This window comes from Anabrus simplex, chromosome 7 (assembly GCF_040414725.1).
Source record: "Anabrus simplex isolate iqAnaSimp1 chromosome 7, ASM4041472v1, whole genome shotgun sequence".
Lineage (NCBI taxonomy): Eukaryota > Metazoa > Arthropoda > Insecta > Orthoptera > Tettigoniidae > Anabrus > Anabrus simplex.
In genome coordinates this window covers 228206373-228223144 of record NC_090271.1, presented here as the reverse complement: position 1 = coordinate 228223144, position 16772 = coordinate 228206373, and the positions used below count along the sequence as shown (strand labels likewise).

General features: G+C 39.3%; 1 long non-coding RNA gene across 1 annotated transcript; it reads left to right on the top strand.

Annotated features, from left to right (window-relative positions):
* The first annotated feature begins 1040 nt into the window (after positions 1-1040).
* LOC137501519 (uncharacterized) lies at positions 1041-1563 on the top strand. Its single transcript, XR_011018586.1, has 3 exons — positions 1041-1174; positions 1251-1436; positions 1511-1563. It is a non-coding gene; the product is annotated as an uncharacterized lncRNA (long non-coding RNA).
* The last annotated feature ends 15209 nt before the right edge of the window (positions 1564-16772 follow it).

Here is a 16772-nt window from a genome sequence, read left to right as displayed (position 1 = left end):
TTGGTATTTATTTGTGTTATATGAGGCAGAATAGAAGAATATCCGTACTTTATTGGTTTAAAACAGCGAAACCGATATGCACATTGAAATGAAACAGTGAATAATTCTATCTTTACTATCACACAACACACCGTCGCTCTTAGTTTATACAGACGCGTTAGGTTAAGCACTCAAAATCATGTATTAAATTAATGCATGTACGATGCTCTCGACCGGTGCCGAATTTATTGTTGTTGTGTCATAAGTCCATAGACTGGTTCGATGCTGCTCTCCATGCCACCCTACCAGTTTAATTTCCTTTCTATACAACTACTACATCCTGGCGAATGAATTAGTGTTATTTGTGAGTGGTATCTTAAATATTCTTCCATTCATTTTTATGTGATTATACCGATACACTATTTCTTACTCCACTGTGGGATGGTATCAGTACCGGTATGTAGATATTATAAATTGTAATTGTAATAGATTTTGGGTACCGGTATCTATAGCTGATGAGATAGGATTTTGAAAGTCTGTTTTGATGTAGATTTGTCTTTTATTGCTGTTAAGTTTATTAAAATTTCTGGTACCAGAAATATATTTATGCTTCTGAGATCATGTAATTATTATTTTATTCTTCAGGTAAACGAACAAGGATAGCTTGCCTAGAAAAATAATAGACTTGGTTGTTTAAGAGTAGAGGGAGACTGAAGCGATGATGGTTAGGTTCAGTTTTTATAGGAACGAAACGACGCTACAGAGCTAGTTGCAAACTAAGGAGTATGGAGGTGCTTGGTTAATTCATAGAGGTTTGCAAATTGAACACTGTCATGACAGTCAACAGTATAATGAAAATATGTGTAATTTTCAGGCCACAATGGTATGCTTACTGGAAAAGAAGTGTAGAATTTCTCTACAATATCTCTTTGTTGACAAGAATGAGATATTAATAAATATTGCAGTATAAACTATGATGAATAAACAATGTAGAATATTGCTTTCAGCTTTAAAACTCCAAGAGCTGGAAGAGCTACGGAAAGCCAGATAGATGGAGAACCACAATCTTTTCGCTCGTGGAAAATTTCTAGGGAAAGATGGGAAACTAGGCCTAAGTGAAAGGTGGAAGGCTCTAACAGACATACTGAACAGTGTTCCCAGAGGAACTGTCAAGGACAGTAAACAGTGGCAAGTTGTACGTTTAATTATATTTATACGTAATATTTGTGTATTTGTGTGTAATCATTATCTAATACTGTTTTCATGTACAGGTTTGGAGGGATCTTAAGTTCTCTGCTTCTAAGAAAGCAGCCAATATCAGGCGCCAGAGAAATGCAACAGGAAATAAGCCCATCACTGCCACACCTCTTACAGCTATTGAGCTAAGGGTGTTGGAAGTGATTGGCTTTGTGTATGTGGAGGGATCTGCATGCCCTGATAGCTTGCCAGAAGAAGAGGTAACTATTTACAGTAGACGTAACCATTTTTGTATAGTCTTCTTAAAAGATTTTAAATATAGATTGTATTTCAGAGCCTACAAATTCAACTCGAGGCAGGGGATGTGTCAGTCCTACAGGCTCTTCCTCAAACACATACGGTATCTTGAAAGATGTGGCGACTCCTACAGTGCTATCACTGGAAGTGGTAGATACTGAGATTGGCAAGTATTTCACAAACTGCAATATTGTTCTTATTCTGGGCATTATTTGAAACTTGCAATAATAATAAGTGATTTATTTATAGGTAATCATGAAAAGAAATTAGAGGTGCCTCCTGAATTGGAAAATTCAATTGAAGGAAGGGTATGTTCAGAAATACCTTCACCACGAACTCCTACTCAAAGCTCAGTGTCACGGCAGTATTGTAAGTACCAGTATGCTTTAGTTTGATAATAATGAGTACTCAAATGACAATGAAGTTTTATTGAAAATTCACTTTCTACATTCAATCAGTGACTTCTGTCTGCTTTTACACTTTCGGAGGTGATAGCGATTGCACAAGTTATTACACAGGTAGGCCTACAAACACAGTCATCGGTTGGACTGTGGTATGCTTCTGTTCAGAATACTTGTTAGAAACATTAACTTTCGTTTACTTGGATTTAATTAGTCTTATGTTTCAGCTGTGAAGAAACGCAAGACTCCCAGTAGGGAGAGAATTGGAGTTCAATTGTTGGAGGCACGTGAGAAATTTACAGTCTTACAGGAAGATAGTAACAAAACTCAGATGGTAAGTTCCATTTACAAGAGTTTTTTAAAGAATGAAACCATGCTTTTCAATGTTGACTCAATTAATGTAACTTAAAAGTTTTCACTTTGTTATACACAAATTACAACACCTAATATACATGTAAAACCATTGGGTGTTTTTTTTTTCAGGTATGTTATAGTGTTGTAGGTGTTCAACAGCCTGGAAAAGCCTTTAAGCTATATTTACAAGAGTGCCAAAATAAAGAGAACTTTCCTGTTTGGGAATAGGTGACATGTTGGGTTGTGGTCCATCTAAAATGACCATCAATAAGAGGGAAAAATATGCTTTCACTATGTCCTGCTCGTTTACACTTTGATTTCAAGTAATTGCTTATGCTACGTACATATTAAGGATGTAATAGGATAAAGAGTTGGCTCGTGCTCTATTACATATGCCATTCACTCTTGGCAAGTGAACACAAGGATAGCACGACAGTTCATTATAAATATACATTTTTTATAAAGAGAAGTTTGGCTAAAGAATTCAAGTAATGTTTCTTTTTGCTTTGGTTACAAATATACCTGCAAAGCATACATACTGAAATACTTATTGTCTGCACATCTGATGCGATTGGCTATACGAAGTCTAATATAGGCTACCCTTCAAAAGGAAATAACTGGCTATATCTGCAAAACGAGATGAATTTATAAATAACCATGAATGTCTACAGCAGATTTCTCCTATTTAAATATTGTGACCAATGCCTATTACTCCAGCTGCCCACAAACCTGCAGTATGCATGAATTGTATGACACACTTCATCCCTTTCTTTACCAATTGGATTTCCTTGGCAAATGCTTAATATATTTCATCTTTTAAGTTTACTGACAAGTAAGCAATGGCATGTGGGTATTTTTTGTTATTTGTTTCACTTTATACTGACACAGGCAGGTCTTACGGTAACAATGGGATAGGGTGCAGATCTCTGCACATGGTTATGAGGGTGTTTAGGGGTTGTAGTAAGGATGTAAAGGAGAGGGCATATAAGTCTCTGGTAAGACCCCAACTAGAGTATGGTTCCAGTGTATGGGACCCTCACCAGGATTACTTGATTCAAGAACTGGGAAAAATCCAAAGAAAAGCAGCTCGATTTTTTCTGGGTGATTTCCGACAAAAGAGTAGCGTTACAAAAATGTTGCAAAGTTTGAGCTGGGAAGAACTGGCAGAAAGAAGGCGAGCTGCTCGACTAAGTGGTATGTTATGCTTACAATATTGTGATCTTTATTCCACCAATTGTATTGAAAAGGTGGAATAAAAAATCAGAATATTGTAAGCATATTATAGCAAATTCAATACGGGTCTAATCATGAGATTAGTTACATGTAAGTGGTATGTTCCGAGCTGTCAGCGGAGAGATGGCGTGGAATTACATTAGTAGACGAATAAGTTTGAGTGGCGTCTTTAAAAGTAGGAAAGATCACATATGAAGATTAAGTTGGAATTCAAGAGGACAAAACGGGGCAAATATTCATTTATGGAAGGGGAGTTAGGGATTGGAATAACTTACCAAGGGGATTTTCAATAAATTTCCAATTTCTTTGCAATCATTTAAGAAAAGGCTATGAAAACAACAGATAGGGAATCTGCCACTTGGGCGACTGCCCTAAATGCTAGTTGCTTTACGTCGCACCGACACAGATAGGTCTTGTGGCGACGATGAGACAGGTAAGGGCTGGGAGTGGGAAGGAAGCGGCCGTGGCCTTAATTAAGGAACAGCCCCAGCATTTGCCTGGTGTGAAAATGGGAAACCACGGAAAACCATCTTCAGTGCTGCCGAACGTGGGGTTCGAACCTACTATCTCCCGAATACTGGATACTGGCCGCACTTAAGCGACTGCAGCTATTAAGCTCGGTCCCTAAATGCAGATCAGTATTGACTGACTGAGTCTGTGCGACATAAAACCAGTAGCAAGAAAGATTTTTAACATTAAAATATTATCTTGCACTGTTCTCTTTCTTTGCAGATGATTGGTGAAGCAGCAAAGCAGCAGGCTGAGCCAGCAATGCTTATGGCCAAGGCTGCGCTACAGCAGGCTGAAAATGGACGTCTGCAAAATGAAACAGCAGAGAGGCTGATTGGAGTGATTGAAAATCAATCTATAGTTATGGAGCGATTCCTGACTGTAGTTGAAAAAATTAATAAATATCTTGACTAAAGTGATTATTACTCTTTCTCCATTATTTTTGTACCCTCATTCAGTAGGATGTGGCAACTCCTAGTCTCTAATCAGAACTTTCTAAGGATTGCGATATGTGGTATGTCTGTCAGACTACTGCTTCATTTCAGACTCTCTGTGAACTTGCATTCGGGAGATAACAGGTTCAAAACCTACTGTCGGCAACCCTAAAGATTGTTTTCTCATAAGCCACACCAGGCTGTAGCTGTATCTTAATTAAGGCCACGGTTGCTTCCTTCCCAGACCTAGTCCAGTCTATCCCATCATCATTACCATCTGTGTCGATGCAATGTAAAAAACATAGCATTTCAGGCTTTTCTGCCTTTGAGTACTGAGTTGGTAAAAGCATGCAAATGAAGTAGACACCTCTGTTTATAATTAGGATTGAGGTTTCATCTTCCAAGCTCGAAATCGAGCAGAAAGAGATCTTACATAACTTCTTGTCATCAAAAGTTACCAAATGACGAAGTATGTAAAAATGTGGTGATAGGAATCTATTTTTTTTAAATGATTTACATCTGTCTGAGTAGGTCAGGTGGTAGAACACTGGCCTTTTGAACTCAAGTTGGCAGGATTGATCCTGAATCAATCCAGTGGTATTTGAAGGTTTTCGAATATGCCAGTGTCACATTGTTATGTATTGGCAAATAAAAGAACATCTATTGGACCAAATTCCAGCAACACCGAAAGTAGTTGGTGGGACATACAACAAAAAAGCATTATTATAAAATTGTGTATAATATACCTTATTATAGTTGGACAAAAGAAGTTTATTATAGTTTATCCCTAACCCTAATTGCAGAAGAAATATATAAACTGAACGTAGTGAGTAATTACCTATCCCTTTGCAATATCTCTACTGAAAGTAGTTCCAAGGACAGTTTCATCCTGTGTATTTATCCTAACCTAGCCTGTGTCCTTTCATGAATACCCTACTGTTTAAGAAACTGAGTAAAATTTATGAAGATTCGTTTACTGAATTATGCTTTATTTTATTGTATAGTAATCACAAAGAATGGATAAAAATACAAAACTACACTAGGTCAACATCTGATAGCATCAGAAGTGAGACTGAACCAGTTTGTTAGGGCTTCCAAAGTAAGAACGCTGATGACAGCATTGAACGAGTTGTCCGATACTCTGCTTCTCTACACCAGTCTCACACTGCTGAGCTGATCTTGTGCTGGAAATAGTCGCAGCAGCCGTGTCTAGCCCAAATCATGTTGAGGGAGCACCAAAGATTTGTTTTTAAAATTACAATTTGTTTTATGTTGCGCGCGCAAACACATATATGTCTTATGGCAACGATGGGATAGGAGTGGGAATGAAGCAACCGTGGCCTTAAGCCCCAGCATTTGCCTGGTGTGAACATGGGAAACCACGGAAAACAATCTTCAGGGCTGTCTACAACAGGGTTTAAACTCGCTATCTCCGGAATGCAAGCTGACAGCTATGTGGCCCAAATTGCACAGCCACGTGCTCGGTACCAATTCTTTCTTTGGAGATCAAAGCCCTTTGGTTTCTTGCACGATTCAATGTACCGGGCGAGTTGGCCATGTGCTTAGGGGCGCGCAACTGTGAGCTTGCATGCGGGAGATAGTGGGTTCGAATCCCAGTGTCGGCAGCCTTGAGGATGGTTTTCCGTGGTTTCCAATTTTCACACCAGGCAAATGCTGGGGCCACGGCCACTTCCTTTCCACTCCTAGGTCCTTTCCTATCCCACTGTTGCCACAAGATCTATCTGTGTCAGTGCGACGTAAATCAAATTATAAAATTATAAATAATAAAAATATACATATATGTGATTTAATCGAACCCATCCCCATATATGTTGAATAGGAAAATCCCGTCTCTTGGTGTAACCGTTTGATCCAATCTTTAGCTAGAAGCTGTTGGAGGTGCTTCATTCATGAACTTCCCAAAGATATATCTTCTAGATTATCTACAGCCTTGTTCGTTATTACTTAAATATCTCAATATCAGTTTGGCCCTTCTATGTCGCTACTAGTATAAAGTGTTTGGAGTTTTTCAGTTACCGTATAAGAAGTAGGATATATTTCCTAAGTATTTTAATTTTTTTAACTTTTAATTTTAATTTTTTAATAATTTGAAGCTGATTACTTCATTAATACATAGAGAATGCAAGTTCTGTACTAAAGATACACTAGGCTTGCAATATTACCACACAATATGGAAATTACAGAAAAATAGGAGCAAGATGTCCAAGACTTCCATCTTAAACTTCAATGTCCTAAGCCTATCAGTAATTCTTGGAAAAATGAGATTACAACACATTCATTGAATAGATATTAGGTTATAGCATAGTTGTCAAGAGAAGGATAATGCCAAGGAAGTAAGTTAAAATAAAATACCCTCATTTGTTATAGTATTTTTTTATTTAATTTGAAAACCAGGTAATATAAGGGTTGGGTCATAAATCATGGCAACTGTGTTTCCTCACATTTCCACAGGGCTACCATACAAAGATCATGTCTGGGAAAGTAAGACACTCTCTCATATAAACTCAGACCAAACACATGGTGGTCGTGCTCTGCGCTACAGCAGCTGCTTCAGCCAAACTTGTGTCACGCGTGGCTGCCCTGCTTTAAGTGTGTATACCATCTTATATGAAATCTTACTTACAAAAGATGCTGGAAGTGTTGTCCTTCCTGGGTTATACAGGCACTGTATCTGATAACCACATTCTGGCTTACACAAGTGAGTTCTGGCACTGTAATGTTTTCTTTCATTTCCTCCAATGTATGAGGATTTGTTTAATACACTTTTTCTTTCAGTTTACCCCACAAATAAACAGCACACACAGTTAGATCTGGAGAACGAGGGGATAATAGACCAGCAGTGATTTCACTGTCTGCAAACACTTCCAAGATTGTACGAGCAGGGGCTGAATCTTGTGTAAACCACCCATGCAAATTTTCTTCTTCCATTAACTGATGGAAGAATGTCTTCTAAAAGTCATCTTGGTACCTCTATGCATTTACCATTGTCTCAAAAAAGAACCTAAGGTAAATTATTCATCTTGCACTAACAGCACACCAAACACCAATCTTCCTATCACAATGAGGGACTTCATAAACACCATTAGGATTTTCTGCACACCAATAGTGGGAGAGTTATGATTGTTCACATAACCATTAAGGTGAAGCCAGAACTTTTACATGCGAAAATGCGGTGTTGCAATGATAACTGCCTTACCGTGTTAACAGCTGAGATTCAGACTGGCAACTTACGCTTGCCAGGTCGAACATGTGCAGGCTGCTTGCTAGGTCAAGGACTATGCACGCTCCTCCCATACTGCAGCTGCTGTAGCGCAGAGTACAAACGCCATGAATTTGGCGTGGATTTATATGAGAGACCCTGTACATGGACAAAGCATGAGATTGCAGTGCATTGGACATTACCAGGCAGAGTGATGGGGCTGCAGTAGAGTCAGGCTCTGTGCAGAATGGATGTAACAAGGCAAGAACAATGTGCAAACACCAAGCTAGCCATTCATCAGGGCCACAATGCCAAAGAATGCAAGAGCGCTTGTGTAAGCTGTGGGGAATTTTGCCCTTCCATAACAAACCATTGCAAGATGGGCAGCGACATTTCAGCATGGACATGAAACAAGTAGCAACGTACAATTGTCCAGAAGACCTGTTAGTGTCTGGATTGATGAGTTACATGCAGTAATTACCCAGTGCATGGATGTGGAAAGAAAATGGATACTACTTCAATTACAAGCCAAACCAGGCATTGAAAGATGAAGCATCTATAAGAATTTAATGGGAGATATTCATCAACATAAAACTGCAACACAGTGGGTGCCACGTGCACTCACCGACATGCAAAAGTGAACATGGTATGCCATATACTGTGAACACTTTGTAAGCTACCAGCAGGAAGGTGAGCAAATGTTGGAGGGAATGGTGATCGTGGATGCATCTGAGCTTAAATGCCAGTCTGCAGAATGGCGACATGTAGGTTCACCACGAAAACAGATGTTCTGGCAAAATCTTTCCCCTGTGAAGCAGGTGGTTAATTGTGGCACACAATGTCAGAAGCGTGATTGTGTGTCACTTTGTTCCACCTGCCACATCGGTGACAGCAACGTACTACTGAACCCTCCTTCAGAGATGGTCAAGTCGTGCCATTAGGAACAAATGCCTGGATCTTCTCAACATTGCATACTCGGCATTAATCACACATTCCATTTGTGTGGAAGATCCTGCATTAATGCAGAAAAAAAATAGTTGTCATGACTTATGAGCCAACATTGTATAATGAACACAGTTGACATCTTCAGAAAACACTCTACACTTTACAACATATCAGATACTGTTTATATTTTTGTTCACAGTCTACTTTATTCCTAAAGATACCTGTTTCCTATTTAATAGATGAAATGTTAATCATTAAAAAAAGATGTCTCGATCAAATACATTTCAATAAGAAAAGCATTTCACAAACAAATTAAATAGCAGCTACTACTGTACACTATTGGAATATTGGTCAATTACATTGTCACTGATATTCCAACATTCTTTTAAAACAGAAATGTCTATATTTATATCATAAGTTTATCATTACAACAAACTGTAATTTTCATGACTAGTTGTATGAGCAAGAATTATAGATTGTTATAAATTGTTCACTTTGCATTGATTAAGGCTTCGATGACAGGACAATGCTAATTCAAAATCATCATCATTCTGGGTGAAGTCTACAACACCAAAAATGACTGATTTGAGATACTGCTATACACTTGATAGGGCATTTAATTTGGCATATAAAACTATTTTGGTGAAGAAATTCATTCATGTGCCATAAATTGAATTTATTACTAGGGCAGAACTTGTTAATAGTGATTTTTGCCTAGTTACAAAGTATAGATTGTTGTCACAAACATTGTCAGAAAATTATAAGCAAAGTATATAAAATCTAAGATTTGGGATTAGCAACATGATTAGCCAAAATGATAATACAGAGCTCTCTCTTACACTTTCTTCCACAATTTGAATATCGCTCTTTTTGTTTATCAGGATATGAAGCACATAATATGAATCTAAGAAGAAAGTATGGGCTAGGTCATTACTTTGATTTCTGACAGCCAATACAGGCAGGCTATTGTGTCAAGCGTTCAGGGCATGAAAAGACAACTGAAGTAAAATTTTACTTCACTGAAGAAAGCTTGTGATCAAACCCAACTCGTTCAACTAGGACTAGGAAATGGACAGAACGTTAAAACATAGGCCTACATGCCGTTTGTCAACAGCATAATTTGCCTCGTCATTTTATCATTTACATACATTATTTCAAGGATACATTGCAATTAAATATTACATAATCAGCAGGGCTCTTTACATATAGTAGTACTTCAGAAACTAAAATGTGTCAGATATGACAGCTGAGTGGCAAAGTCATTCGTTTCATTCCAAAGTAGCAGCCGCAGTTCGACTTGCGGCCAATGCAAATGGAATTTTTGAAATGAAAAGTCACGATTAGGAGAAAGATAGATTTAAAATACTTCATTCATTTCATCACAACTTGCAATAATTTATACCTCTCAACTACAAGAGTATGCCAGGGTGGTATCTGTCATACTACTTCTGGCCTCTTCCCAATCCTAGCCCCAGTTACACAAAAACACATGAACATGGGTACAAACTTACAAAAAATATGGGCTGCTGATGATGTCTCAATACACTAAAAACAACAATAAAATACAGTTTAACTTCTCACTGATAGTTAGGCAAGCAATTGTGTACTTTACTTAATGTCTTCCATAGTGTCTATTAATAAGGCTTTGCTGGATCCTTTGAGCTACAGCACGCCTTTGATTTGCGTTTTCTTCTTCACCAAGCAGAGGCTCTTCGTTTACTCTATGAATACGACCCTGTTCTTCCACAGCATCAACAGCATTGTCCAAACGATGAGCAATTCTCATGTTATGGAGTACAGCACAGGCATTAGCTATCATCCCAGACATGACAGGGTCATACATTAGCTGTCGTTGCTGAGAAAGGCACCGGAACTCTCCCTTCAATACCCCAAAGAGCCGTTCAACAACAGATCTTGCAGTACACAATTCTTCGTTGTACTGGAATCGTGGTGTTCCACGTATTTCATTTTTTAAAGGGGTCATAAGCCATGGCTCCAGGGCATAACCATCATCACCTGCAGTATAATAATACATTTTATTACTTGTGATTTGTAAGAGTCAAAATGGAAAGATTATCAGCCCCATACATTATTATTTGCATTACATGTTGTCCTTTAAGCTCTCCTGTACCTATTGAACACAGAAGTGCACAGTTACCCGTAAGCCACGTGTTGCGTTCACCATAGGTGAAGTTCCTTTCCATCGCTCTTCTTGCAGCCGAATTAGACCAAACGTAAGCATCATGCCGAGCCCCAGGATATCTGGCATTAATATTCAAAATTTTCAAATCTGGATCACATATCTAGAAGCAAACCAACAATTACATTACCTACTATATATGAATAACAGATTGATAATGATAATAGTATGAAATGGAATTACAATCGTACTTACGGCTTGCACATTCAGTGTATGGTCACCCCAATGATTTACATAAGCTTCCTCATGCTCTTTCGGTGCTATGATTTTCAAATATTTGCAGTCTATAGCACCAAGAGTGCCTGGAAAGGGCTGCCGAGCATCTCGGAACTTCTGAACCGCAGAATAGCGTTCTTCTGCAGTCATTGGAAAATATACCCATTGTCTCAGAAGCAATTCATTTATGCTTCTTGTAACAGCACGGACACATCGGCTCACAGATGGCTGACTAACTCCAAGCTCCCATTCTTCACCAACAGCACCCTGATATGAGCCTGTGGCATAAAACCTCAAGGCAGTAAGGACCTAGAAAGATAATCAATCATTCATCACTGAGCTCCAAAAGTCTCTGAATGAAAGGGCAGTACTGGTAAGCTAAAGAAAATTATTTTCATTCATTCATAAAGGTAACAACAAATTAAATAAATAAGAAGACAGGAAAAGATATACTAGACCCACCTGGGTTTCAGCAGACAGTCCATATGGTCGTTGGCGTTCCAGAGATAATGCAAGCGAATCTACAAGATCTCTGGCAGCATCTGGACTTAATCTAAAAAGATCAATGAATTCATCGTCGTGCAAAGAAAATGGGTCACGGCTATTTCGCCACTCTCTTCTTTCTACTTGCCATTGAAGTCTTTGTACTCGATGCTCGAGATGCATGAGATCCAAATCAAGGTAAGCATTGGCCATATGCTTGACTTAGAGGACAATATTTATTTACAAGGCCCTCAGTAATTAACCTAACCTCAGAATATACCTACATTTACAAGTTCTAACCCAAAGTATAATTTCCTAACCTACAAGTTCTAACGTTCGTACAATTACCTAACCTAATTCGTTTAACCCAACTACAAAATGTAAAATACCACTACACAATCCTTAATCTTAGCATAAAACACAACTCGTTATTAAACGAAGAAATATCTTTGTAAACAATAATTTTTTTTTTATCTACCACTCACAAACGCTAATACGGCAAATTGAATGACAAGACAAACCACATAGTATGGTCATTTGTTTAAAATTCATTATGTGTAAAATAATAAAATACAGTGATCACATTCTTCCAATGCATCTTTTACAAGATCTTGCTGAAATGCAGAGCACAGCGACTTTGTGTGATGTGACTTTAGGCGTAATTATGTATACACAGCCGTCGTTAACACACAAACGATGGGTCAACAAGCCGACGGTCACCAATCGAAGATATTCGGTCCAAGCAACAGCTTTCACCAACTATTATCGGTAAAGAAATAGTACAGAATAGCGCTCGCCGAACATAGTCGGGAAGTCGAGTAACCGATATCGAACAATGTCGGTTGGCATGTAAGGAATAGCACCCCTGGTATCTAAACGAATAAGCAGCATTATGTTTCTGACAAAAGTGATATTTAATATCAAATTTATTGTGTACTTTGTATTTATATTTCTGAAAAGGAAAAGAACTTCGAATTTTAAAATATACTTATAGCTACTTTTAATAATGACGACTGGAGAAGATCTCATGTCATCATGAGTACTACCGTGGAAGTGTATATTTCAGTATTTTCTGATATTATTACATTAATGCGAGTCCCAGTGTGCGCGAACCCGCTGGCCCCTGTCGGGTGCTACAGTAAGAGACTGTTCCGGGTCGGAGCGGAGTCGGCTATGTTCGGTTTTGCGTGACGTCACACGTGGTACTAGATGGCGGTGAATCTTAGGCCTCCCGCATTAATCTACTGGAATTTCCTGTTCACGTAGTTCACATTTCACTCAACAGATGTCATCAGAATATTCTTGGTTTCGACTGGCGATACAGAAAGTTTTTCGTTCCACTCTGCACGTTGGAGCAACAGATTCTTTCATTCAATAGTGCAGTGTAGGAAACATACTGATTAAATGCGATCTTTAACGAAAATAATTGAAAATACTACCAGCACAAAAGTAGCCTACATATAACCACGTATAGCATCTATTACTACGTTCTGTATTTTTCTTTTTTTTCGCGTACAGTATGTTACACACTCTTCCAATATTTTTTCAAGAACGAGTACACCGTAGGAGACGTATATGTTTGACATACAGTATTGACACTCCTCACACGATTAAACTATTTCTTCTACCGTTTTTCCCACACCTGTGGGGTCGTGGGTGTGAACTGCTTCACACATGTGGAGTTGGCCCTATTTTATGGCCGGATGTCCTTCCTGACGCTATCCCTATGTGGAGGGATGTAATCACTATTGCGTGTTTCTGTGGTGATTGGCAGTGTGGTGTGTTGTCTGAATATGAAGAAGAGAGTGTTGGGAAAATCACAAACACCCAGTTCCCGAGCCAGAAGGATAATCAGAAGAAATTAAAATCTCCGACTTTGCCGGGAATCGAATCCGGGACCCTCTGCACTGAAGGCCTCAACGCCGACCATCCAGCTAAGGGGTCGGAATCTTTACAGGACTACACGTCAATAAATAATTAATTCAAAATATACTGCGGTATATACTTTGAATGAGTTATTTAGCCTATATTTTAAAGTCAAAACTAGCGTTATTTTATATTTTCCTTAAAACTACGATATATCATTTTATCCACTGCACAGTAAAACCAAATGATGTTGGCAATATGTTGATTCATAGCTATGACCGCATTTAAGAAATAGGTGAGGATTTGCCAGAGTATTTATTAATTGTTTAGACAGAATAAAACTACGCCCTTTCTACTTGCCGGATGGTATATTCAGTATTCTGGATAGTGACTGTTGTTCGTGCTTAGTTTAAGATAGTTAACTCGAGCTTGGTGTCGTTCATTTGCTCTTAACCTACTGGATCTACAGTACATCCTTCACAGATTATGAGTGACTGGTAAGTATTGCTCAATGATATGTTTACTTCATTTTCTTGTTTAGTTAGGTAGCAGGCTGCCTGAACTATGGCACAAATAACACACATGGACGACAGACCACAACCACTGACGCACTGAGTGCGGGAAGTAGTGATGGGTCGTTCATGAACGAACTGACTCTTTTGAACGACTCATTGGGGAGAGCTAGCTCTCTCATTGAGAGTCGACTCTTGTAAGAGCTAGCTCCCTCCTTGCTCCTTGAGATCTAGTCGTTCAATTACGAGTCGACTCTTATATGAGCTAGCTCGCTCCTTGCTCCTTGAGAGCTAGCACGAGCCAACTCTTTTATCAACTGCGACTCCAAGAAAAAGCTAGCTCGTCACATCGACTCTCGTTCATTTCTAGCCAATACCATGCTTCAGATAATCACGTGACATACAGAAGCCGCTTTCTTGTTTATAGGCTACAGAATCTATCCTCTTTGATCTAAGCTTCTTTCCTCGTCCAGTCAGTCCGCTGAGTGCAGTGGTAGTGGTGTGTGTGCAAGGCACGCTATTCGTGCCATAGTTCCGGCAACTTGCTACCTAACGAAACATGTTATTGAGCAATACCTACCAGTTCCCTTCCTGTATGCACTCATAATCTATGAAGGGTGTACTGTAGATCCAGTAGGTTAAGAGCAAATTAACGACACCAAGTTCAGGTTAACTATCCCCAACTAAGCACGAACAACTGTCACTATCCAGAATCTGAATATACCACCCAGCAAGTAGAAACGGCGTATTTTTACTCTGGCTGAAATAATAAATACTCTGACAAATCCTCACCTGATTCTTAAATGCTGTCGTAGTTATGAATCAACATATTGCCAAAATCAATCGGATACTGTAGTTTTAAATCGAATTAAGGGAAATAGAAAAAAAAACGCTAGTTTTGGCTTTAAAATATAAGCTAAATAACTCATGCCAAGGTGTATACCACAGTATATTTTCAAATAATTATTAATTAACGTGTAGTCACGTAAGGAGTCCGACCCCTTAGCTGGATGGTCAGTATTGAGGCCTTCGGTGCAGAGGGCCCCGGATTCGTATCTCGGCCAAGTCGGGGATTTTAATATCTTCTGATTAATTCTTCTGGCTCGGAAAGTGGGTATTTGTGTTTGTTCCAATACTCTCCTCTTCACATTCAGACACGCCACACTACCAACCACCACAGAAACACGCAATATTGTTTACATCTTTCCACTTAGGGTTAGCGTCAGGAAGGGCATCCGGCCGTAAAATACGACCAGCTGGGCTGAGTGGCTCAGACGGTTGAAGCGCTGGCCTACTGACCCCAACTTGGCAGGTTCTATCTTGGCTCAGTCCGGTGGTATTTGAAGGTGCTCAAATACGTCAGCCTCGCGTCGGTAGATTTACTGGCACGTAAAAAAACTCTTCAGGGGCTAAATTTCGTCACCTCGGCGTCTCCGAAAACCGTAAAAGTAGTTAGCGGAACGTAAAGCCAATAACATTATTGTTTATTATAAAACAGGGCCAAATCCACATGTGCGAAACAGTTCGCACCCGCAACCCCACCAGTGTGGGAAAAGCGGTAGAAGAAGAAGTAGTGTAATAGTGTAAGGAGTGTCATTGTGTCGTACGGAGCATTCAGTCTTGAAAGACAACATTTTAGGAGAGAAGAGAATGGGACTTCGACGAAGTAGTATTAGATGCCGTATATTACTACTGCATATTTGTGCGTATATTTTCTATACGTCGCACCGACACAGATACGTCTTACAGCGACGATGGGATAGTCAGGGCTAAGAGTGGGAAGGAAGCGACCGTGGCCTTAAGATACAGCCCCAGCATTTGCCTGGTTTGAAAATAGGAAACCACGGAAAACCATCTTCAGGGCTGCCGACATTGGGGTTCGAACCCACTATCTCCCGAATCCAAGCTGGCAGCTACGTGATCCAAACTATGCGGCCACTCGCTCGGTGTATATAAAACTATATAATTTAATTAGTTGCCAATGTTGCCAACAATGCAAGTATTGGTCGCTCATTCAACTGAACATTCTATTGCCTTCTGTTGTGGGAAACGTGAACTATCTCACATTCGTTCAAAACTGAAATAGCTGATTAATTCCATCAACTTTCGCTCTCTTATAGCCAATAATATACTTCAAATAGTAACGTGGCATAGAGGTAGTGCATTATAGGCTTTACAGCTCAGTCTTCTAGCCTACTTTCTCTCAAAATAAATATCACAACAATTACCCTTACCGTGTCTTTACCCACTGACCTGTCCTGGCCTTAGCGGTTTGAAACATACCTAAGTAAATGATAACATGAAATAAAATGTTAGTAGAAGTTACTTACCAGTCCACTTGACGTGTGTGCTTGTAATTCATGTAAGATGTACATTCAATAAGTTAAGGGCAAATAAACATTTGCAATGCTAATCATTTCTCGCTTTCTGTTGATTATGGTATTTTGAGAGCAAAATTTCACACAATTACCGTTCATAAATCACGTCAAGTTCGAGGTAATTGCACTAAACACATTTTTTTCCGGTGTCATCAGTCCTTCGATTTGGCCGATACATTTCTCTAAACCATCTCACCTTCCTCTGTCCAACACCACTCTTCCAATTACAGACCGACCGGCCCTCCAGTTTTAACCTGCCAGTCTGTCATAGTGAACCAGGCCAGCTCTGCGTGCTCACCTAGGTCATCACGCATATCACCTCGCCACGACTTAGGTAAAAACCCATGGATGTCGCTGCCGGCCTTCTGAGGAGATACCGAGAACGTTAAGGTATTGCCCGGTTGACCGGGTTTTTAAATTTAAATACTTCATTGAAATGGCAAAGGGAAATTATTTTCTTCACAAATTTGCATTTAGAAACAGTATTTGGGACACTTTTTTCCCCACGAAGTCTGTTCCTCCGTTCAGTCAAAACTTGACCTGCTTT